This window comes from Alligator sinensis, unplaced genomic scaffold, assembly GCF_000455745.1.
Source record: "Alligator sinensis unplaced genomic scaffold, ASM45574v1 scaffold747_1, whole genome shotgun sequence".
Taxonomy (NCBI): domain Eukaryota; kingdom Metazoa; phylum Chordata; order Crocodylia; family Alligatoridae; genus Alligator; species Alligator sinensis.
In genome coordinates this window covers 1,512,067-1,537,884 of record NW_005842254.1, presented here as the reverse complement: position 1 = coordinate 1,537,884, position 25,818 = coordinate 1,512,067, and the positions used below count along the sequence as shown (strand labels likewise).

General features: G+C 41.5%; 2 long non-coding RNA genes across 3 annotated transcripts; one reads left to right on the top strand and one right to left on the bottom strand.

Annotated features, from left to right (window-relative positions):
- Window positions 1-1,034: 1,034 nt before the first annotated feature.
- Window positions 1,035-9,407, bottom strand: LOC112550921. 2 transcript variants are annotated; one of them, XR_003095002.1, is made up of 3 exons: window positions 9,331-9,407; window positions 8,110-8,303; window positions 1,035-1,273 (listed from the first exon to the last, which is right to left on the bottom strand). It is a non-coding gene; the product is annotated as an uncharacterized LOC112550921 (long non-coding RNA). The 2 variants fall into 2 exon arrangements; XR_003095001.1 differs by lacking the exon at window positions 1,035-1,273 and adding an exon at window positions 1,633-1,813.
- Window positions 3,031-14,800, top strand: LOC102376799. Its single transcript, XR_324320.3, has 3 exons — window positions 3,031-3,123; window positions 10,274-10,393; window positions 14,663-14,800. It is a non-coding gene; the product is annotated as an uncharacterized LOC102376799 (long non-coding RNA).
- Window positions 14,801-25,818: the final 11,018 nt, after the last annotated feature.

The following is a 25,818-nucleotide window of genomic DNA, read 5'->3' as shown; positions in this document are numbered from 1 at the left end:
GGAGCTCAAAAATAGCTAAGTCAGGTTAGGAGAGGTAGGAAAAATGCAGCTTCAGGGCTGGGGTGAGTGGCTAGACCTTTCTGAGCTCTGGGGTTGTGCTGTGAATGTGTACAGATGTTTGGTAGGTTGCACTAATCCATTTCCATTGTAACTTAGTTCACCTTCTTAGGTGAACTGAGTTAGATCAGGCCAGCCATTTTTTGCCCAAGCTAAACTCCTCAAGGTACAGATCTGCACTTAGATGGACCTAATCTTAAATAGAGTTAGGTCAACCCAATTGTAACATCTGCACATACTCATTATTATATATAAGGCATTATATTATGCATACACCCTTTCTCTCTTTGGAATATAAAAGAATCTGGCCCCAAGGTATACATTTTACCATAAATTACTTCTGTATCTGTGAAACTGAATACACATTAATTATAATAGACTGAGAAGCAACATCAGTGCTTACCTTCTGATTTACCAGCCTGCTGGTAGCTTGTAAACTACAAAGATTGACTAGTTCATATCTTACAAGTTTGTGATGGGAAGTTCCCAGAGAGGGCATGGTTTGAATAAATATGACTTGTATTGCTAAATTTTCAAGTTACATGCATCCACCTGAAACACTAGACCTGAAGTTTTTGCAGAGACTTTAAATTACATTTAATCTATGCTCTTTTATGCATCCTTCAGCTAAATCAGAAATCTAAATATGTGATCTAGCAGAGAAAGCATGAAATTTTGCAACACTTCCTGAGGAGCTGGTATCTATAAATTAATTAATGGCTTGCACTCAACCATGTGCTATATATAGGCTTTCCATTCATGACAGATATAATATTGATAGTATCATTCATTAACATTTAATAATAACCTTTATTTAATAACTAATCCAAGTATAATTTAATACAGTATAAATTTAAAATATTCTTCATCTTGCTTTGCTGTTTCAGAAAACCATGAAAGAACAAAACAGCAGAAATTGCTACCAAAAATATATTGTAATGCCTATTAGTTAGATTATGGAGAGACAATGGGCTTACCATTAAACAGGGTTCAATCCTCCAAACATTCACTATACGATTTGCTACTCAAAATTGTTCCATTCCAGATAATAAGAGAAATCAGTAAGGTTTTAAAATGTGTAACTACAAAATTAGCTAAATGTGTCTATTTGTGTTTCTCTTCGTGCTGTACTTCATACTAAGCATAAGTCAAAAATTCACCTTTCAGATTTAAGTTGTCAGAATGGGCCCTTAAATTTAGTTCATCGTGGAGTTTCCTATATAAAATGAAAAAAATCAGGTTTCACTACTCAGTTCTATCAAAGATTTTTCTCCCAGAATAAGCAGTTTAGACTATTAGCACCCATTGTGTCTAGTAATATATCCTCTCATTCTAATGGGGAGGGGGATACATTAAAGCTGTCCCAAGAATGGCCCAATAATAGGCACAGGATTTTGGATACACCACTGAGGGAAACTAGTCCTGGTAATGTGAGACTTCTGCATATTTCAGAGGTCATCTCTTGGCCACAGCAACATTCCCACTTTCATCCAATACCTCTAATTAAACTAGACTTAAGGCAACATTCTATAACACAGGGAAGCTAATATGGAATTACCAGTTAATTGTGTCCACACCACTCTTTTACCAGGAATTGTTAGTAAGCCCTTGTCCTGACATCATTTTATTTTAAAGTTTCCACATTTGCCATGGTTTATAACTTTGGTAGCAGAAAAGTATCATTCCATAGGGCAAATCTCGGTGTAAGAAAAAAAATGCTGATTAAATACCAGCACCAAACACTGGATTTCAGAAGCTGAAAGAAAAAAAAATAAATATGACCCCTTTTACAAGTTTCTATTTGTTTTGTCTTATAAAGTCTAACCTTAAGGTACATGAATATACATATAGTATCAGGATGGGTCTCTTGGTACAAGTGAATACTTGCCACCTTTAAAACAGCTAATTATTAGGGTGCGTGGGCACTGAAATATTTATTTTTCTGAGTAACTATTGGAGATTGTCAATTTAGATGCTTCCTACCCAAAGATAATACCTGGGTTTGGCCAGATTTTCAGATAGAAAACAAGATAGGAGTGGCAAAGAGCAATGATCTTTTTTTTAAAAACAGCCTTTTCATCTTTCTTGCTCAACAGTTGCACAAGAACAAAACTTCAAAGAAATCTAAGAGAAGGAGGAAAGTCTAGCAAAAAAACTAGAGGAACCCTGATGTAAGAATGTCTATTCTTTGAACAGTATCAATCTGTGTAGACTTCTGAAATATCCCCAGGGACCTGCCCTGCTGTCACAGGTTCTCAGAAGTCCTCTATCACATTTCTGCAAGCCTTGCTATTGGGAATGAAGATGAAAAATATAACTTATTCCAAAACACCAGTAAGCCCGTGATATAGAGAAGTCTATATTTTAAGAAAAGAAAAGAGATGACAGTCAGTATTTCTTTTCCAAGATCACCGATTGCATTGTGTACTTTATATGCTGTAAAAGAATTACATAAAATAAGGAGTATGTGGGAAAAGCCTGACTTGAGGCAGAAATTGCTAAGGTAGCAGGAACTCTGTTAAGAAAAGGATCTTTGCATTTCTTGGGAAAGATATTGTGACACAGGCCGCTATTTGCAACTCCCTGTAGGCTACACCCAATTCACACACTTGCCCTGCCTGACTTTGTAAGATTACAGTAACAAAAATGAGATCAACCTGATAATGCTAATGAGCTTGATTCAAAGAGTAATGACATCAGTGGAGAGGCACCCACTGGTTTCAACTGGTGTTGGGGCAGTGCTAATTAATGCACTACTGATTAAAAATACACTGGTATGTTTTGCTAGATATTGGATTAAACTCTGGCCAGAACATTCCTACAAAGTAGAGAACAGAAAAATATCTTGGATAAAATCCTAAACAACTCCACTTTGTCTCCATGAGAAATGTATTATTTACATAAAGGTCACCTGTTTCTTCAGCTGATTTAAATTGGGCTAGTTCATCGATTTTAGTGGAGCTTTGTGCCTTATAACAGCTGATGAGCTGGCATGTCTACAAAATTACAGCAAACATCAAAAGGGTTTTGTTACTTATGCACGTACCAGGCTTCAAAATGCTCCAGGTAAAAGTATTTTCTATTTTAAACCTCAGGACTTTATTTTTAAACACACTTACGGGGATGAACTACTGATGTTTGTTTTATTTCTTTATCTGGCCAGTTTCCAAATCAGTTAATTATTTTCTGCCTACCTAAATTCCCCCTGCAGCTTCAGTTGGCTATGGGATTCTGCTTCACTTCCTGTCCTGAACTGTTGTGTAATGGTACCATGCTCTGTTAAACAACTGCTGCATTTGTCCTCAGAGACAGCTGTGCTTAAGTGGTAGGTTAAGTGATTACTGTATAAGATCTGATGCTGTCAGATGCTGTATGTTTTCTGGAAGGTCCTCAGTATTCTTCTTTTCAGACCCCAGAACTGAGATCAGATTATCGGGAGCTTCTTTTTAGCTAGTTGCTTTATACTGGCCCTTAGATTTTTGCTGTATGTTTGTAAGGCCCTTTAGGAGACAATCTAGTATGCCCATCATCACACTAACAAGACTGAATAAGCGCTTCAAGATTCCTCTCTTTGTTGTTTTTTCTTTAGCCTTCATTTTAAATTTGTCTGTTTGATTTTTAATTCAGTTTCTCTAAGGTGGATGATCTTACAGTGAAACTTTCTTAAGAGATTTGCTTGCTCTGGGATTGTTAAACTCTGACTCAGCTTTAATTCAATCCATGTAGGAGCATATGCAAAATTCTCAGGCTCACCCACCCTGTTGACACCACTATTATTTCTCATGCTATTTTTATCTGTCTTCCAAGGCTCACAAGTCAAGTGCAGCATGTCAATTTCTAATCAATTGCTCATTGATGTTGTGCATCTTGAAGGTTTTAGTGATATCTTTTAAAGCTGCTTTAGTTGACCTTTATATAGAAGCTTAAAAAATGGTGTTTCTTGCATTGGGATTGGTAAATCTAAATGATTGCTATTCCTTATTCACAGTCAGCAGGGTACTTTACAGAATCACAATTTATGCCTATAAACTACCCTATATCATTTATTTGTGGCATGTCTGTGACAGAGCCAAGATTCTATGCATAACGAATATAAAAATGGTGCCCACACTGGGGTGCCTGAAATGTGTAGGGAGCATAAGTTTGTGGTTGAGACGCATATATAGGACTCCAGAAACTATGGTTTAATTTTGTTCTTTGATGGAGGTTTATTTTCTGACCTTGAGCAAATCACTTGGTCTTTCTCGGTCTCCATTGCTAGAATTGGGATTTGTAATATTTTCCTGACTCGTGTGCGTTTGTTTGTTTTTTAAATACATTCACTAACTTTTATGAGGTGCCCTTTATATAATTGGTAAAAGGGATAACAAGCATGCAGATGAAGCACAGAGATGCAGAGAATGGTAGCAATCTCCTTTATATAGTACAAGTACTACTTTTAAACAGATGGTTAGCCATGTTAGTCTTAAGTCGAGTGGAAGGTAGGACAGGGTGGCACCTTAGAGACTAACCAGTTTAGAGAGAATCATAGGGCTGGAAGGGACCTCAAAAGATCATCAGGTCCAGCCCCCTGCATGAGCAGGAAAGACACATGGGGTCAGGTGACCCCAGCCATTTGACCGTCTAGTCTTCTCTTGAAAACCTCTAGGGTAGATGATTGCACCACCTCTGCAGGGAGCTTGTTCCATAGTCTGGACACCCTAGTTGTGCACGTTTTTCCTAATGTTCAGCCTGAAACTATCTTCCAGGAGTTTGTGGCCGCTGTTTCTAGTTTTCCCCCAGGTACCCTGGTGAATAGTTGTTCACCCAGCCCTCTTTTATAAGCCTCTGATATAGTAGTAAGCCGCAATCGGGTCCCCTCTCAGCCTTCTTTTCTTTAGGCTGAAGAGTCCAAGATCCCTCTACCTCTCCGCATATGGCTTGCCATGCAAGTCCCTGATCATACGGGTGGCCCTTCTCTGGACCCTCTAGAGCTTTAGCACACCCTTGTTGAAGTGTGGTGCCCAGAACTGGATGCAATACTCTAGCTGCGGCCACACCAATGAGCGAGAGGTATGAACTTTCATGGGCAACAAGTTACTTTCTCAGATTCTAGGAATGACTTGGACTATAAGGAATGGTATCCTTTCCTAACTTCTGACCAAGCATATTTTTGCCTGCTCATGCCTCTCTTGACTCAGTTTGCCTGTAAGGGACTACCCTGCGCTACCTTCTATTGTATTTAATTAGCATTTTACACTTCAGCCAAGATGGCCGAAATCCAACTTTCACCCCTAGAAGCAGAGGTGGTCTACTGGTGGCATAACAAGTTTATTCTCTTCCATGAGGTGAGCGAACCTTAATGAGGAACGATGGTACCAAGGCATGTGTGGTTCTCTGCTATCTCTCCGCTTTCTACTCCTCCTCTGAACCCGCCCCTGTCCATTTTGCAGTTGTTGTATAAACAATAAGTATAACTACTATCTGATTTACAGATTAGATTGAAATGGCTTACCTATCACTTGTGAAATTCCTGCCTGGACAGCTGTTCTGTGTGGTCACATTGCCTCAATCATCTGCTGATTGCTACGTCAGATGAACTCTCCCCACCCACAACATGGAGGGAGGCCTTCTGGTTAAACAGTTTTATACACTTGGCACGAGAACCAAATGGTGGAGAAAAATCTCTCCCAAATGATCATACTACATTTAACAACTTCCGCTCCTTGATTACTGAGGAAATCATTAGAAGAAGAAAGTGTGTAGATCTTTCATCGTGCCTGCAAAATTTTAAGGGAGGTCAGGACTGGTAAGGGAAGGAGAGGTTTGATCATTCATTTAGTTTTCTTAAGAGCTATTATTCCAGTATTTCCTCTATCTTGCTTATTGTCTGCCTCTTAATTACTTCCATATCAAGCTCTTTAACTCCAGAGTGCAATCTTCTGCAGGTTTTAAAGGCTTCCTATGAGACTGTGTCTGGGAACCTCAGTTATGATCCCTTCCTTACTTGGATCTCTCACAAGTACTTAATATTTCCTTTAAAAAACAGATTCAATAATGGAAAAAAACCCTTTTCATTCATGCTTATATTTCAGCAGTCTAAGCAATCTCATTGATGTCAGTGAAGCTTCAGATTATGTATGTGAGGCACAGGGATAATTCTTTGCAGAATCTGGGTCATACTGTAGTATTCCATTGGATTCCCTAAAACACTAGAAGAACTACTGCAACAGAATAGTTTGGACCATTTCTGATTCTTCTGGTTCTGACTGCAGTAGTTTATAAAGTTCTGAAGTAAAATCAGGTTATCATAGAAAGTAAGAGTTAAAAGGGACCTCAGGAGGTTAAGAAATGTTGTATTTGGGATAGAATGAAAACAAGTCACTCCAGTGAATGAGCATGTATTTCTGATTCCTGTTATTTATTATGATTTCATCTTCCAAAAGGGAAGTGGTCTGGAGCACGGACAGTCTTTTTTTACTCTGTGCTTATACAGTAGAGTTATAATGAGGGCTTTTAGGCATATTCCTAATTTAAAATTTTGTTTTGTCTTGACCAAACTTTCACAGTAGGCAGATAGAGTTTTCAATATATACAGTGAAGCACCACAAAATTCCATTTTGTCAGTGCCCGCTTTATCTGTGTCTAAATAGCATATGTAGATATCCAGCTACACTGCTTTTATATACAAAATTTGGTTTATAATTTCAAACCTAGATGCTTCAGTGCTGAAGCCATAGATATTAGCTATGCAAAACAGAGTAACCATACATGTAAAAGTAAAAATCTACACTTCCAGTTTTGGAAACTGGGTTGAAGACATCTTAAAAATCTGGCCTCCTTGGAAATAAACTGAAATTCATTTGAGTCTAGGACTAAAATAGTAGAACTTGGATTTAATTGCTCCAGACAAAATCATCCAAATGTTAGGGGAAAAAAAAGTTTAGTATCTCTATTTGGGTGCTTTGTGGTGTTGTGGAAGACAGTATTGAGTTTTTAAACTGTAAATAAGGAGGATTTTTTTTTTGTTTGTTTGTTTGTTTTTTTTACAACTTTGGCTCTTTGTAGTGTTTAATATAGAAGTACTTTAACTTTGACATTCAGGCATCCTCATACTGGACCAGACAAACATTGTAATTAGCTGAAACTGGTGTCCACTTTCCATAATGAGTATAATTTTCAAGCAGAATCATTTATGATGGCAAAGAATAGAACTTAGGACCATCTTTTAAAATATATTCCTGTGCAATCTTCAATGCTGTGATCACTGAGCTATGCATGGGCAAAACTCTCGCCACCTCAGAGCTCACTGGAGGAGGAAGTGCCTAATTTTGTGCAGACTGTTAAACTCTCACAGTTAGCTTAAAGTATAACTAATTATGCACCTAAATAAAAGCTATACTCCGCATGAATCTTAGGCACAGAATGAGGTTTAGAGTGAAGACCTTTTTCACCAACCCTGAGGATTTTAAATGAACCAGGCTGACTCTTGTAATTGGTGAGGAAAAGGTACATGTGATGCTTACCATAGATCTCCAAAGGAATAAAAGAAGGATTAAGTCTGAATGAGAAAAGCTGAGACAAAAAAGGGTGAACATGGTTCTTCACGTCCCTTTCACATGGGCCAAACATACCTATTTGCCTCAGAATCAGGGGACCCCTGAGAATAGATTTTGGTGAGTTAACTCTGTTTCTTTTTTCTGTAACAAACTTCCTTATGGCACGGACCACTCATTATTGATGAATTTTGCTGATGTTGTTTCTATATATTCTGCTCTTATGTTCATATTTCCTGTGCCATATATTTTGGGCCCTGCACCTAGTGCTAATACATGCAATAATTATAATTCCCCTTCACTGCATCATATTTAAAGGTGTAAGCTTCTCAATCCATCTCCTTAAGGCAGATTACCTAGGAGAGAACCTCACATTACAGATGGAGTTGCTGTGATCCCATTAACTGAACAGTAAGGAGAGCATCTGAATCACAGACTCCAGAGCATAGCTAAGCCCTTATCTCATTAAAAGAAAAGCTGACAAGTCTGTACCACATGGGTGTAACCTTGGATATACCTCTGGACATCAGGCTCTGTCAGGCTGCATGTGTGATTGCAGGATGGGGGTGGAATGGAGGCCTCATGGCAAGTTCTCTTGGGGGACCATATCCCCTCATGCATGTGCTTCCTTATACTCGCAAACATCGTGGATACATCATGACCTAACACATTCTGAAGATGCCATGTGGGACAAACAAATGAAATGTGGTACTGAAAGAAAGTAAGAGAGCAGGCAACTTTAAAATGAAGTGGATTAATTAAATGATCTATGTATTTGCCAAGGGTAATTCTAACAGGAAGCCCTCAGGGTTACAATATCATATGGACTTTAACAAGGAAGGTTTTATTTCCTGAGATATTTTATTTCTTTTTATAAATGCTACTGTAGACTTCTCATAGTCCTGGCTTGGGTTTTGGCTGCCTGCTTTCAATACCCAGCAGAAACAGACAGTAGGGTAGTGACATTGCATTCATGTCCCTTTTCAGTGTTACATCATTTGCTTTTATGTATGCAGCTTATAGATCAGAGGCTGGCAATGATCTGGGAATTAGTGACCTGGGTTTTATAGCTCTACCACAGATTCAGTTTGCTATCTTGGACCCCACCTCTCTCTGACTCACCTATCCATTTTCCAAAGTGGTGGACTGATGTAATTGTTACACTAGTATTAAATAATCCTGATACATGACAGTCTGATTTATAACTGGGCTACTGTTCCTATAGCAATTTAAGATCAGTGAAACTGTTAATTTTTAACCCTGAAATAAACAGGATTAAAATTACAACAGTTTTGCTCTTATCCCACTACCAGAGAAGCAATATCGGAGAAGCTGATGCATGCTCTGAATGGAGACTCTCCCTCCTTTTTCAAAAACAGTTGTAAATTATGTCTATTCACAGCAGTGGGTGACTTGACCTTGATTTTTAGCAAGGTTTTGATATGGTCTCCCACAACATTCTTGCAGGTAAGCTAAGGAATCATTAGCTATCCTGATGTCACAGATTAGCTGAGCTGTGACATCTTTTTCCACTAACTAGGTGACATCATAATAAAGCACAAACTGAAGTGCGCATATCCCATTCCTCATTTAAGGGACAAGGGGAAGTTTATTCTTAAGCAGGGAAAATGTAGCAAGCCAACTCTTATAGCAGCTGTGTTTACTGTTCCAAATTCTGAAGACCATTTTTATATGTAGAAAATTGCCCCAAGGATTTTAAGTGCTAAACAGCAGTTACCCAGCAATGGCACTGCTGTAGCTCAGATGCAGCTCAGTCTGATGTCACCGTGATGTTCCACACGTAGCTAAACTTCCCCTGCAACAAAGGGGGAAATCTGAAACTGATATCTCTGAAATCCTTGATGTAGAAAAATCTGAAATATTTTTTTTTAAATCCCAAAAACTTAAAAAAAAACAAAAAAAAAAACCCCCAGACTTTATACAACATAAAGGGGAGTCAGGCACACCACCTTATTTTTCAGTAAAGGACACCTTTTGAAAGAAAGCAACAAAAGGGAAGCAAACCATTGATATCAACAGAGTTAGACTTAAATCAAGAAGAAAGGGAATCCCAAACTATAAACAACATTATCTCTAAGCAGTGATATGCCTCAGAGACTGCATTTTCCTCACCTTTGAAAAAAACATTCAGTCTTGGGTTTGTGTTCTTGAGGACAGGAAGACCGATAAACTCACCAATCCCTTCATTTCTTTTTCAATTTAAGAAAACCAATTTCATAACCAAGGTAAGAGGTGGCATTGTAGGCAAAGATGCCAGTATTGAGCTGAATTTTGCTAGAAACATTTAAACTTTGCTTCTGAAAAATGTAAAAAAAAGACTAGGACTCTGAAGATGTTTCAGTGGGTCTGAGAGATATCCTTTCCCTGGCATGCTTTTAAAAATACTTGTCACTGAGAGAAATCTGGTTCATTCCATGGGCAAAAAAAATATTTTTAAGGAGAAATATTTTGTAAACTTCAGGGATAATTTGTCATTTCCAGCATTCAATCATATCTGTTGTGGGGACAGGGATTCCTATCACAGGTAGATAATCATCTCAAGTAGCTTTATAAATTTGGCAAAATTTGCATAAGAGGTCACATAAAGCTACCTTTAGCATGGCAATAGCTTTACAGCTTGAATATCCGTATATTGGGATGTTGTTTTGTATCTTTCCCAGAAACCAGCTAGATCAATAGAGGGCACGTACAGACATCAGACTTAGACCAGTCTAAGTGAATATAGATCAATCGAAATCCATAACTGTACAGAAGTTTGACGCACATAGACCACATGCGAGGTACACTCAATTGAAATCAATTCATGTTAAACCAATGTATTGAACCTAAGTACTGTTTCCCTATCAGTTCAAGTTTAAATCAATGTTCACCAGCATCCTGGCCTGCTTTGCGCCCACCACCCCTTCCCTCATAGGGTAGTGCACTAGCACTCAGCCCATGGTTGGCTGCTCTAGCCAGGTGCTAAGCCAGCCCCACCCCAGGCTGTCTTAGTACTGAGAAAGCACAGCCCTTCTCCCCAGACCTGCCACCTGTGAGCCATGGGGTGTGGCATCTGTCTCTCCCACCCAAGTCCCTGGGCCATGCCTGTGCACCCTCAACACCCTATCATGAAGCACCCCATGACATACACACAGATCGCAACACTGAGCCCAGGAGAACTCTGGTGCTTGGGCACAGCCCCACAGACACAAGCCCTAGCATCCACACACACAGCCAGGGACACCCATGCCCCATGCTTGGGCACATCCCCACAGTCCCAAGCCCTACCACGTGCACACACAGAGCCAGGGACACCTTTGCCTCATGCTTTGGAACAGCCCCACAGCCCCCAGCCTTGGCACTTGCATGTCGCATCCTAGAGGTCAGAGGTAGGCTACAGGAGGCATCCTGGACCCTAGCATAGACACCCCCCCTCCCAAGCAGGAGCTGGTGTGAGCAGTGCACCTCTGGTAGAAAAGGGTGGTGGGGGCAGAACATCAGGACTGGGCCTGCACTGAGGTGAACTTGTGGCTTGGCCAGTGCTGGCAGGTACCCAGACCATGTGTACCTAGGGTGCTACAATAATTTTTGGGCCCACAGCTGCAGAGTTCCAGAGTACTAGGTACAGGGGATGGGGGAAACTGAACATCCAAGCTAGGGCAAGCAGGCAGATGCCCCTGGAAACTTCAGAAGCAGCTGGGGTGTGTCCAGCTACCTCAGTGCTGCAGGCAGAGGTCACTGGAAACTTCCAGGCTGGGGTATGGGGTGTTGCCAGCCTCATGGGGCATCTGCTGGAAAGTTTGAGGTTGTAGGGATGGTGTGACCAGTGGAGCCCCAGTCACTCTGGAGCAGGGCATGGACCTAGCTGGAGTGAGAGGGAGAGTCACATACTGAGACCCGCATCTACATGCGCCCACTGTTCCATCCATCCATCCAATCAACCGTCCATCCATCTCCCCACAGCTGGACCCTTACCCATCTGTGGATACCAAGACCCCACAGACACCACCATGGAAGACCCTAACCTATCCTCCTCCAGTACCCAACCCTAGTTGCACAGTGAGATGAGGGATCTTGTCACCATCTGGGGAGAGCAGGAGACCTAGGGCCAGTTCTGCAAAGGGCATTGTAACAGGGACACATTCAAGCACATTGCCTAACAGATGCAAGTACGGGGCTGCCACTGAGATTGTGTGCAGTGATGGACCAAGACAAAATAAATGAAGATCCAGTACAAGCATGTGCAAAATACTAATAAAATGTCCAGGAGCAGGAGGCACAGCATGGTCTTCTATAAGGAGCTGCCTCACTTCCTCATCATAGACGGGGCCATTGCCACCCTGCATATGTATACCACTACTGGAGAGCAGGAGTCGGCAGCAGGGAGACCACCATAGGAGGGTACGCAGGAAAGCCCTGGGGCACCAGACAACTGGGTGCCCAGGAGTAGGTCCCTGGGGGCCATAGGGTGCAAGGTTTTCTGATGGCACTGGTCCCAAGGACTCTGGCCCATTGGTGCTGGTCCCCACAAAATCACAGGATCTAGATGCTGAAGTGCACCTGCAGCTGGACCTTCACTAGCACCTGAACCCCCACCCACACATGCAGAGTGCTCCCCAGCCCTGACTGCCAGCACAGTGGCTGCTACCACAGCACCATCCACAGCACCTGTGCCCAGCCCCTCCCCTATGCCTAGTAAAGGCTCTGGCACTGAGCAAGGACACTCTCCTGCCTGGGATGGTACAGCTGTACCAGGCTCCACATGGCACCAGGGAAAAGCAAAGCCCCTGGGGGGAAGAGAGGGAAGAGAAGCAGGTGGGCAGTGCCTACATCTAGCGGGTGACTCTTCCCCACATCCCAGCACATGCCTCTTAGGGGAGTGCTGGCAGGGGAATGGTGTCCATACAGCCAGGGTTGTAGGTGGTGTCAGGACACTGAGTCAGAGGAACTGGGTCATGAGATTCATTGCCCAGTGCTAGGGCACAGGCACTCAGGGACTCAAAGTTCTGTGGCCATGTTCATCTGGGGAGTGCTCCCAGTCCCCATGGGCCAGGAGGTAGTTGGCCAGGGCTTTGCAGACACAGATTTCCTGCTTGTGTGCAGGGTCAGTGCTCCCAGCATTAGCCAGAGGCTCTACTTTCCCCAGCCTCCCTGTGCTGTACATTTCCAGCATGTCATGACTAGTCTGCATGCTGTGCCTCCTTTGCCCAGGCTTCACAAAAGACCTCCCCCTCTGATCTCCCAGATGTCATGGATGACACATATGACAATGATGAGGTATGACAGGTGCTCCTTCACCACCATGAGACGCAAGCTGAGAGCATGCCAGAGTGCCTTGAGGTGGCTGAAGGCACATTCCACAGTCATGTGGCACCTGCTTAAGCAGTTGTTGAAGTGCTCCTTTTGGTGGTGCAGCTGGCTCATATAGGACTTTATGAGCCAGGGCAGGAGGGGATAAGATGGGTTCCTGATGATAAGGGGAGGGAATAGGATGGCACCAATAATGAAACTGGGAACCCCAGGATTATAGTACCCTCTGGGGGATGAGGGGAATTGCAGAAAATGTGGGCATCATGGATGCTGCTCACCAAGCAGTGAATATATGGGCGAAACAGATCTGGTGTCAATAATGCCCTGCAGGATGACGGAGAAGTAGCCCTTCTGGTTGATGAATACCTGGGCACCTTGGGGCAGGCAGATGGTGGGGATGTGGGTGTCATCCACAGCTCCCATGCAGTTAAGAATGCCCATGCAGTGGAAGCCAGTGATCACATCCCTTGGGTTGATGAGGTGGATAAAGCAATTGGCAAGGAAATTTTGGATGTTCATCCCTGAATGTCTTCTCCAGTCTTGGACTTGCCCACACCAAACTGGCTGGCAACATAGTGGATACTGTAGGAAGTGGCCAGCTTCATAATGGCAATGACCACCTGCTTGTTTGGAGTGAGGGATAGCCACATGCTGATGTCCTGATGTGGGCAATGATGTCCATGAAGGTGGCTCAGTGCATGCAGAAGGTCTGGACCCACTGTTCGTCATCCCAGATGTCCAGGAGAATCTACTCTTTCCAGTTGCTGTTAGTGGCATGGGCACAGAACCAGTGCTTGATGCCAGTATGCATAGTGTCCTGGGTGGCCTTATCCTCATTGGTCACTTGGAAGTCAGTGGTCCAGTCCAAGATGCTTGGTGAGTACAGGGTGTGGTAGCTGGCCCTGTGTGGGACAGCTGACTACTGGCTCAGGGGCAGGAAGCTACATCCAATGGCAACCAGCTGCTGAATGATGTCCAGATGGCCATGCATGATGTCCCACAGCCTTCAGTGAGAGTCATACAGGGGGACAAACAGGACATGCCATAGCTTGGGTCTCCATGCTTGGGTGTGGGCAGTGGGGCACCATGGTGGGATGCGGGCAGGCTGGGACATAGTCATGTGCAATTAACAAGGGAGGGCACTTGCTTTGGGGCTCTTCTGGAAGCTTCTAGATAGAGCATGGGAGAGGGTCCATGATGAGGCAGCAGGGGGTTTGGGGGCATGGTTGCCCATGCCCAGCAGTCAATCAGAGTTGGTCTGGGTGTTCAGCTATGTTTGGCAGCCTCCAGCAGCCTGGGGAAGAGCACCTCCTGCCTGCAGGCCTTGGTTAATGCAGGCTGCCTGGATTACCGCCCCCCCCCCCCCAGGTGAACATGTATACTATTTATTCCCAATTTAAACTAGGTCACTGAGAGAAAACTGTAATTTAGATTGATTCCTCCCCTGGCTGTTTGAATGTCTGTATGCATGATGAGTATCTGCCCATACCACCTACACATCATTAAGTGTCCCAGCTTAGAAGTGAAACCTCCACAGTGACCTCTGTGGGGTCTGAAAAAGCAGGTGGTACAGTGCTACCAGAGCAACTGAACCTTCCCCGTTTGTATGAATAGAAGGGTGGAGCTTATTTTGTAGAAGGTGATTTCTTTATGCATTGGGAGAAACAATCCAGGTTAAATAATAGCCATGCATGTATCCTTTGTATTTCATAAAAGATTCTGCCCTACTGAGAGTATTTGTTTTTCTTTCTTCTTCATAGCTGTCAAATGCAGACGTCTCTCCATCCCCAGTTCCCACTCAACATGCTTTTGATGATGACACACACTCTGCTGAGCCCAGTTGGGGACTGGAAGTTCCCAGCATGAGACAAATAAACAGCTCTTTTCCCCCTCTCCCCCCCCCCCCCCCCCCTTACCCCTTTACTTGTTTTTCTGGTCTAATTTCCCAGTTTGGCATGCTGTATAATAAAAGAAATGAGAATTTCAAATTTAAGTTGATCAACAGTGGTGTGGCATGCATAAAATATTTTATGGAACAAACACTTTCAATTAGGACAAATATGAAAGTTTAGGACTGATTAATAGCAGTCACATTCAAGGACTTCTATGCTCCTTTTTTTGGTGGGGAGGGTGCTGTGGTCCTGGATGGAATGTCAAACATATTCATTAGCAATAACGTGCTTATTTGTCACCAAACCAACAAGCAAAGGAAACTAAGCACTAAAAACAAGCTAAGAAAAATATTTTAAATACTTTGTCACAAGCAAATCAAGGCCAGGATGCCACAGTCAACCACTAAGTTGCTGTTGGCCTATGAAGTTAGATATGGAGAGGGGAAAGGAAGGAAGGGCTGCAAGCCTGATGGATTCAATTGCACTTGCTAGGAGTGATGTAAATACAGTCACTTACATTTGAACTAAAGATTGACATAAGCTATATTCTCCCCTTCCCTGCTAAATTTCAAATACACACAAGCTTACACAAAGTTTTCATATACACCAACTATAAGTAAATTAGATAAAGATCAAATCAACCCTTCCACCCCTGGATTGTTCCTCTGCCATTCCAAATTCCCCCTCTGGCCCCCATAGGCTCTTCCATCCCTTGATCATTGCCCTGCCACCCCATCAGCCTGTGTGTGGCAGAGGTGCCAGTAGGGAGGATTCCCCTTCTGTGCCTGCTCCAGAGGTCTCTGTACCCAGCTCCACACTTCCACTGCGCACCCAGATCAGCTCCCATCAAGCCCTGCAACTGAAGGTGGGGGTGGGGGGCAAGGATCTGCCAAGCAGGGGGGTTGGAGGGAGCTTGGGAGCAGGCAAGGAGGGAGATCCTCTCCCTTCCCCCTACTACTGCCATTGCTTATAGGAGTGGCAGGACAAAGATCCAGAAGTGGGGGGATGCAATCAGGTGAGTGGAAGGGGGATTTAGGGTGTGATGGAGGGCACCAGGCTGATTTGAGGGGCTGAGGGAGCAATCCAAATAGCATGGGTGGGGGGCCTTCCCCTTCCCCCCTCTCCCAACCTATACTGTGGTGAGAGCTGGCGAGAAGATCAGGTATGGAGCAGACTTGCAGCCCTGCACCACACACCTGCTTGCCAGCCTTCTAGCAGCAGGTCTGAGCAGTAGTGCACATTAGAGGAGGTATTAACCCTAAACATGTGACTGATCACTAGCACTAGTTAACCTTAACACAGACTCTCATTCTTTAGAATTAGCATTTGCTAATCTAACGTGTAATCTTGCCCTTAGGTTGTTTTACAGAGTTTTCCCTCATGCTTCTTTAGCAGTAGAAAATCTTCCTGTAAGAGTAGGCTGCCCTGGCATTATTAGCTGTAGGAAGTATCTGCAGGACAGTTCTGATGAAGCTGCTTTGACTGGGAGCTGGAAATTCACCCCGTCCAAGAGAGATTGTTCTCCTTTGAATCCTTTAGGAACACCTACCAAGATATTTTTCACAGCTCACAACACCTCTGAAATCCCACTTTGTACAGAAAGGTTTCCTTTCATGAGAGGTTAAGGGGAAAAGTAGGACCCTCAGCTTTTCCACAGAAGTTGTTTCAAAGGGACCGTGGAAAGCTAAAGCTCCTACAGGAACTTCCTGGAGTTTTTCCAACTCTCAGTATTTTACTGGACATCATAGGATATTTGATTTTTTTTTCTTTATGAATAATCGCATATCCTGGAGTCATGCAATCATACAAAAATCTCCATTTTCCTTTAAAAATGCTTGCATCCTTATGGTTACAGAGAAAAGTTTGAACACGTGAACAACAAAGGGTCAAACACAGAAGGCACATAAACAAGACTCCAAATTTATTTTTAAAATGTTTTATTGTTTTGTGGGATCTGACACAGGAGTTTTTTAATCTTATGGTCTGTAGTACTAACAGCTTTCTGGGGACATCTCCCAAGGGTATGGAAGGGGACAAACAAGACCCAACCTTGATTTGGAGCATTTCTAACATTACCTTTAGAAAGTTTGGGCTCCCCCCACCCCACCCGTTATTTACACTATATGTTTCTGAGTAATTAGAAGCCTTAGGGATTTTTAGAAGTGAGTAGTGATGCAGAGTAGTCAAATGGAGATAGGAGTTAGGCTGTCAGAAAATACTGCAGAGTCCTCTTCCAAACCTGAGACATCCGAGTTTACTACTTGCTTTTGAAAATCCTGGCTGTATAGTATTTTGGGAACCATCAATCTAATTTTGTAATTTGGACCATCTTTTCCAGTTCTAATCCGAAGTATTAAGCAATTTGAATTGAAATAACATCACAGCTCACAGAAAATAAATTATTTAAAAACTTAAACGATCATGAGGGCACCATCTACACATTACACTGAAGGTATGATTAACCAGTTAATCACACCTTAAGTGGTCACCTGGCCATGTGTTCAGTCAATTAATGGCATGATAAAGAGGAATAAACTACAAAATTATTCCACAAAATATGTGTAATAACTTTGTAGCTGCTTCCTATCACACCATTAACTGAACTTGTGGCCAGGGGCCCCTGTCACTGGGATCCCGGTCAGCTGATCAGAGCTCCCAGCTGGGAAGGGTCTATGTGCTCTCTGACCCTGGGAGTTCCCAGATAACTCAGGTCCCAGCCCTGAGGTATGCCTGCATAGCTGTGAGAGTGCAGCAGCTGCAGTCTCCCAGCAACAGGGGTGTGTGGAACATCCCCACAACTGGGAGTCCTGGCAGCTGAGGGGGCTCCCATCTGCGGGAGCTTGTTTCTTGCTGGTGCAGGGGGAGCCTGGGATTGGGCTCCCCCTGCACCAGCAATAAGGTGTGATGGGATCCAATTTGTAATCCCATGATTATGCCTCCTGCCATGTAGGTGTGGCATGGCAGAGGTGAAATTCTGTGGATCATGCATTAGATCCCATTACGCCTTTACCTCTATGTGTAGAGGAGCCCGAAGGGTCTTTATAATCTTGGTAAGTAAGGAGATCAAGTGATAACAAGATCAAAAGTAGCTTTTGAGGAAGTTACTATTTTATCCTACACCTTCAGGGCTTTCTTATTCTCTATTTTAATTGTTCTATAAATCTAGTTTTTGTTTTCTAATAAAAATATATATATATACTCTCTTTTTCTGAGGATAGGGCAGAGTGACATGGACAAGTTAGTCTCTAGGTGCCACCCTGTACTGCCTTCTGCCTGATTTCAAACAATACAGCCAAGTGTACCTCTTTCTTCCTGAAAAACATTTTTTGTGGACAGCAATTGTAACTACACATTGGAGTCTTTTGTGCTGTGAACCTTTGGGCTAGTGCTACAATTACTAACTAGACTAATTTGTACAGTAACAATTTAGAACCAAGGTGCAAGAAATTACAGCTTCCCAATCACTTCCCCCCCCCCTACTTTTTAAACAGCATGCTTGCAACTTGGGTATTTTGCTTTCTAAGCTATAAATGCATTTTTAAAGTTCAAATTTACTTAATCCATAAAACTAATTTATAGCTGTGCAAAGAGGAGAAGCAAAGGTTACCAATTAATGGCCTGAGTTATTTAAAAATGACTGAGGTAGGCAGTTTTACTCACCATTTTTGATGACTTTTCATATGCAAATACTGGCCTACATTGTGCATGAGCTTACAAAAAATAGACTTATGCAGATGTAGAAATCCTTACACAATACTATAAAGTAAAGATTAATATGAACTCTGATAAATTGTAATACAATGTTATTCTTAATAGTTACTTTGCTCAACCTTATTACACACATGTACAACTAAGCACAGAAAAAATGTAGTTCTGCAGTAGTCAATAGAACTATTTAAATGTGTTGAGTTTTTAAGCAAAAATAGGAGGGAATTTCTAACCTCCTTAGAGATAGTGACAAGTTACTGTAATTTAAACAACTTCAAGTATCTGAAGTAGAGTCACTGACTTTTAAAAATGGGTCTATTTTTTTCTCCCAGTAGTCCATTTAAAATGAATTGCTGGCTTCAGTTTAAAAGGCCCAAGTTTAGTAAAACATTTTATATTCTTTGAAATCCTTCAGTGACTAGGGATGGATTTCAACATATGCTTAAAGACTTTGCTAAGTTGGGACCTTAAATACCTGCTTTTAGAGTTAAAGCAATCTCTTTCTTAGGAACGACTGTAAAGAGGCAAAGAAAGCAAAACAATGCTACAGAGGTTACCAAGGGTCAAGAGAGACAAATAGCCTCAAAATAATCTTCAAGTGAGTGCTCTGGTGGAAGAGCTTCCCTGCCAATGCCAAAGCTGTATCCATTTTATATTAAGACTGAGCAATTTGGCTTCCAGCACTGAATTTTCACTCTGGTCCAAATGTGGAAGGGAGGGAGAGGACAGATTTTTTTGTAAAAGGATACTTCCACTGTACATCTGCTGTTTGCTGTGGCTGTTCTTGCTTATAATGATATATGTAGTTTGGAAAATACTGAGCACTTAAGGCCTGATCTTGCAAGCATTTTCAGCACAAGCTTCATTTTACTTAAATAAATTCTTATGTGTTTTAACTTCTAAATGATAATCCATGGAAGTACATAACAAAATTAAAACTGCCATTTACTGGGTCAGACCATAGGTCCATCTTGCCTGGTATCTACCCCATGTCATTCAATGGCAGAGATGGAATACGAAAAGGAAGAGTACCTACCAGTTATCTATGAAAGAGCTTTTCTGGAGTCTTTGTAGCTTGATATTACAGGAGGAGAGAAAGGAAGGGGGGAAACTCCCAAATGTTCATTGCAGTCCAGCTTGTTTTCTCCATTGATTAGTTAACCAGATGAGTATTTACCCTCATTTTTGCAATTTCTTCTTCCTTTTGTGCCATTCCAGGGGCATGTCTACATGTGCATATTAATGCAATGCAATAAACTGTGGTGTTTTACATGTAACATGCACATGGGACTGCAACACTTTGAGTCAGAGCAGAGCAGCCCTGGCTGGCAGGTGGTCTGGGAGGTCAGCCTGCCAGGCCAGGGTAGCTCCCCACTGGCTCAATGTGCTGTGGAGGGGCTGGCTGGGGCACGAGGGTACTATAGTGCAAGGCTTGCCTGTAGGCAGCCCCCACATTGAAGCACCCTCATGCCCTAGCCAGCCCTTCCAGCATCTACACATGTGCTACTGTAGAGTTTTTTACTGCTATGGAGTTTTTTTTACACAGTAAATTAGTTTACTTCAGCCTAATAGGGGTGCATGTGTAGATGCACTATATTTACTGTGCAGCTAGTCTACTGCACAGTAAATGTCTCATGTAGCTGCATCCCAGAATCACAAAATGTTCTGTATCAAATGGAACTTTGTAAAGCAAACAGTAGGCCTAAGAACTGTGTCATATGGTTAGAGAGGCAAGGAGGCAGGCTGTGGGTATATCTGTCGCCCTGTAGATACTATTCCATTTTTATTCAAGTGGAATTGCAAGAGTTGTGTAGACTGGCCCTCTGAAGATCTCTGAATCAAGCCAGTTTTAATTAAGCTGATCAATCATCTCAGAATAATCAAATTAATGAAAAAAATGTAGTTGACTGTTTGATTCCAGCAACAGCTACATTTTATCATATGAAAAAATGGCTTTCCCTTTGTATTTTAAATGACTGAAATTTGAAAAATAGATTTGTTAACTTCATAAAGGGCAGTAAATGTTATTGCAAAAATGGTTGGTTAACTTGTCACTGTTCTGTTCGGAAGCTTGGACTAACACCCTCAGTGGGATTATTGATATAAATAGTGTCTTTTTAAGAGGAGGCAAGCGACACTGTTCATTAGCAGAGGGTTCATTTATTAAAACCTCAAGTAATCGTCATTCTCAAAAGATCTGAGCTCACTGAAAGTAAATTGTGTATTAATGATGCAGCTATAGCTCAAAAATTGGAGATATTTTGTCATTCTTTATCATATAAATATGGATTTTTATGGAGTCAGGTGTGTTATGAAAAGCTTTGATAGCTGTACAATACTTTGCAAAATTATGGGAGTACATAGCCCATCTGCCACCCACATTTAATAGCTTTTTTTCTAACACATAGTTGACAAAAAAGCGACACCACCTGTTTCTTCATATACCCAAGGGACTTGCAGTATTTATCAGTTCCATTTTATTTAGACTGTAAACTCTTTGGGACAGGATGTCTTATTGTTCTGTATTTGTCTGTCTGTCTGATTTATATGCCACCCTTCCCAACAAAGGCTCAGGGCCGCTTACAGTAAGGGAACAGAGTAACTTATAAAGCAGGAGAACAAACAAGAATGCAAAACGGCTTAAAAGGGAATTGGAATATCAAAATAAATCAGAACAACCCTCCCCCAAACCAAAATCCCAACTTAGCTTTGTTTGCTAAATATCTGCCTAAATAGGCAGGACTTACAGCACTTCCAAAAAATGTCTAGGCTCAGGCTCCGGTGGGCCTCAAGAGGAAGGGAGTTCCAGAGCCCAGGAGTGACTGCTGAGAATGACATCCCATATGTTTTTACCAACCAGAGTTGACATATTGATGTAAACCTTGCAGGAGGTTGTTTTCAACTGACCTTAGAGATCACTGTGGGACATAAAGGAGCAGGCAGCTCACAAGTACTTAGGGCCCAAGCTGTTTCGGGCTTTCTAAGTCAAAAGCAGCAGCTTGCATTTTATCCTGAAAGCGATTGGAAGTCAGTACAGACTCTGGAGCAGTGGTACACCACCTCACCATCATCTGGGGTCCTAGGATCCATAGTAATTCAAATAATAATAGTAATAAGCGTGCAGTTTTGAAAACACTAATGCACATAACTTTGCTCACCTACAGGTTTGCAGGATCAGGTCCTTGTTCTGCTGCTTTTTCCTTCCTCACTTTTCAGGTGGGGCTTTGTTTCTGAAAAAGTGCCAAATAGTCTGTCTCAGTCTAGCAAAGCACTTAAGTATATAAGCATGTGATTAGCCCCAATGGTTTCACTGTAACTGCTTACATGCATAACTTTAAATATATTCTTAAATGTCCTGCTGTTGAAGGTCAAAATGTAGCACCTTGAAGAATCAAGATCAATATAAGTTAATGCCTAGGTACAGAGTGCCATTTAAGAGACTGAAGTAAACTATCCATGTTACCATGTAAGTAAAAAGCTTGACTTTGCTCTCAGTAATTCGTATAGTATTGTCTTCTTTTATTTCCTGATGTCCATTTCATCCAGAACTACTGTCCTCAATTTAACCAGGCACTTAAGCACATGACTAATTTTAAGGAAAATTATTTCCATTGACTTGAATAAGGCAACTCATATGTAAGTACTTCCCTGTATTGGAATCAACGAGAAGTTTCAGGCTTGGGAAGTAATGAATGTCCGAATCTTCTCTGTGCATCTGCCTTTTTTCGCAGTGAATATAATGTTCATAAAAGAACTAGAACTGGCAGTCAGAAAGCTTGATTGACCTGTTCAGCAGAAAATACTGTATACGAAGCATGGGAAAGAATGATTTGGCTTTAGTAACACCCCTCTGTTCTGTGTCTTTTAATGGTGGCAATATGTTTGTTGCCTGGGCATCCGCAAAAAGAAAGCATACCAGGAACACAGCTTACCTAAACTTTTGGATAACAAATGATTAAGAGTCACGTAAAGCAAAATCTGCTCTAGAAAATGCTGTGTAGATGATTATTAGGTAGGTTTATGTAGACAACACACATAAGTGCATATAGTAGTCCTGGACTGTAGTTTATGGTAAGGTAAACTCCAGAAAAGTTTGAGTGTTCATAGCAAGAAATGTAGGTCAACACTGAGGGCCAAATTCTACCTAAGTATTTAATGCAGCACCACAGACCCAACAGGAAAGAGAATGTGAGTGTGAGGGGATTGTTCTTTTCCAGCTCCAAGGGATGACTAGCATGGTAGCTACAACAAGACGCAGAAACCCTGATTGCTGTCTAATGCCAAAGAGGAGATGTTCTGTTCGTGGACACAGAACAGTGTCCCCAGCAATGGAAAGGGCTTACCAGGTCTACTTTTTTGTATAGAAAACCAATCGGCTGAACTTTTTTCCTAATTTGTCAACCAAAGGGGCCACTTGTTCTCACACCCATGAAGAGTCTGAGCATTGATGAAGAGGGAAGTAAAAAGGGGGGTAAACAGGAAAGTATTAAACAGATTTAAAGGGTTTTCTTTTCTTTGCGGATCAGGATAAAACCTTTCCGTCTTTGAGACTGCCAAGGGAAACAGGTAATCTTATTTATCAGTCATATTTTGAAAAAAATATCTTGGGCCCAGATCCTCACAAATATTTACACCTGTCAGCCCCTTTGATTAATGCAAATGTAAATGAATGGAATAGGTGCCTAAATACCTTCTGGACCTAAATGGTATATGAGCTGAAGTCCTGTTCTCATAAGTGCTTGAAGAGTGAGTTAGGCACCTAACTCCAATTGGTTTCAATTGCTACATAGAAAATCCTGCTGCGGGCTTACGTCCAAAATCTGGCTCTTAAGACAATGGTGACCTCACTTTCTTTGAAAGTCAGATGTATTTAAGTTTATGAGTACCTAAATCGCTGGAAAATTCCCTCAAATATGCTGCATTTCAATCTGTAGAAAGAAATTAGAAAATGAAGGAATGGAGGGCAGGACCTTCCAAGGTGACTACCGCATGCTGTCAGACCTATACATCCCTTTGATGTATGATAAAAGTATAAGAGTACCATTGTTTCCACTATAAGGAGTAAAATCTTTGTTATCTCAGTGGAGTTTCTTTATTTTTTTTTCCTGTCCCAAAAAACTCTACTACAGTTTTTAAAGTCAATGTCACACACATATCAAACATTGGCAAAGGACATATTTTCACCATTTCCAATCAGTCTAATTGGATGTGTAGTCTGTGTAGAGGACCGTAATTCTGTCCAGAGGCTGCTTGTCAAGCCATGTTTTTATTGTAATTACCTGATTTGTTCAGCTTTAATCATATTTACTTTTGAAGGTCAGCTGTCCTGCTCTGAAATGGTTAGTGGAGGCTGTAGCAATATGCAACACCCATAGGGAGAAAAACAAAGAGCATACACAGTTCTTTCATTTGGGCTTCACAAAAAAGTTTTTACCTTTTGATTATTTCTTGTACTTTGCCAATATTATTATTTGTGTCAGAGTTGCTCTTACAAGTTCGACCTGTAACCAGGGCCCCATTTTAAAAGGTACTATACACATGCATAGTAAAAGTCATACTAAGCCCCAAGGAGCTTCCAGTCTAAAGAAATAATACAAAGGGTGATAGGAACAAAGAGCTGTTATCCTCATATTACAGATGGGTAATTGAAGCATAGGAATTGAATCCTAATCTCCTGAGTCCCAGTCCAGTGCCACAACCATAGTATTCACCTTTCTGTCTAAGGTCATGCGCAGACTGGTTTGTTGTGGATAGTGAAGACAAAAGAACTTTGAGCATGGTTAAATTGCATACATTTTTAAAAAAACATATACACAGTATTTCATGGAGGTTATGCATATTTCAGTAGTGTCTAGGTGCTCTGATGAGAATTTAGCTCCTGGTTTCTTGACTGAGCTGCTCCAAATAATTTTTGCAATATGAAGACAAACAACAGCTGAAAGTTAGCTATGAGAGAGAGAGAAAGAGTGAATGAGAGAGAGCATCAAATATATATACAATACGTCCTATCCTTGTTCGTTTTGTTTGCTGGTCAGTATTAATCTCTAGGCAATACTAATTTGATCAACAATTAGTATTTGTTCCGGTGAGCTAAATCATTCCTTTGTCCTAGGAAGAAAAGACATATTACCCTGGATCTTAATACCTGAAAACGCTGTGGTAGTTGAGCTTTAGGGTATGGGTACAGAAACACTTTGCTGACAGAAAAGATTGAGTTTGAACTCACTGTGTGTCTGCTATTTTACAGTGATAACCCATACGCATGCTCTTACCTCATGGCAAATTATAAGGCAATTACCCATTTCATCAAAAGGTCATTTCCCTCACATGTACTGTGGGGAAGAATGTGCATATAGGTACTTCCTGTGAAGTAACTTATAATAAATAAGCTTATCTTCTGCTAACTTATTATGTGCCCCATACCATGCCCTTAGATCCAAATTTTGTCACTTGAAACTATCTACATTTAGATGTCCAGGTTCCCTAAATAATATGAAAATTTCCCAAAACTACACTTTTTAAGTTTTTTTTATTTTTAATACGCTAATTAGCCATTCTCTTCTTCATATCCCCATGCCAGTGCCACTGGAGACTCTTATGGTAAGTTTTTTCTTAAACCCAGATCTGAATGCCAATCTAGTACCTTAACTACAAGACTACCTGAAGATTTAAAACCATTTCTATGACTATTCAGTTGTATCTCTAACATTCAGTTTGGGTAAAAGGTTTTCTTCCAGAAATGTTTGGACTGCTGTGGATAGTGAAGACAAAAGAAGTCTGCACATGGTCAAAGTGCACACATTTTATAAACCATATGCACAGTATTTTGTGAAGGGCTCAAAAATAGGCACCAGTAGTAGTAAGCACTGGTGAGCATTTACAGTAGAGGGCCTGGAACCAAACAGTCCTCCAGCATATTCCAGACATGATGCAATGCCCATTGAAATGAATGGGGAAAAAACCCCAGTGTATTCAACAACCTTATTTAATGTACAAAAAGTTTTTTTCCCCATTGCTTTTTGCTTGATTATGTGATTCATGGGGAATCATTTGATCATTTTCTTTGTTCAGTTCAATTTAAGGTGGCTGAGCTAAAGTTATTTAACAATGGACAATTCTGCTTGTTTAGAATGCCACTTTGGAGTTTTTCTGTGTACATTTTAAATGAAACCTGTCCATAACTTAAGCTAAAATTTAAATCCTTCAGGAAACAAATATGTGTAAAAGAAGCAGTAGATTTTAAAACAATTCAGTTATTTCAAAAGTACTTATGTTCCATAAAATGTGAAAGAAACGGTAATATATTCATAAACACT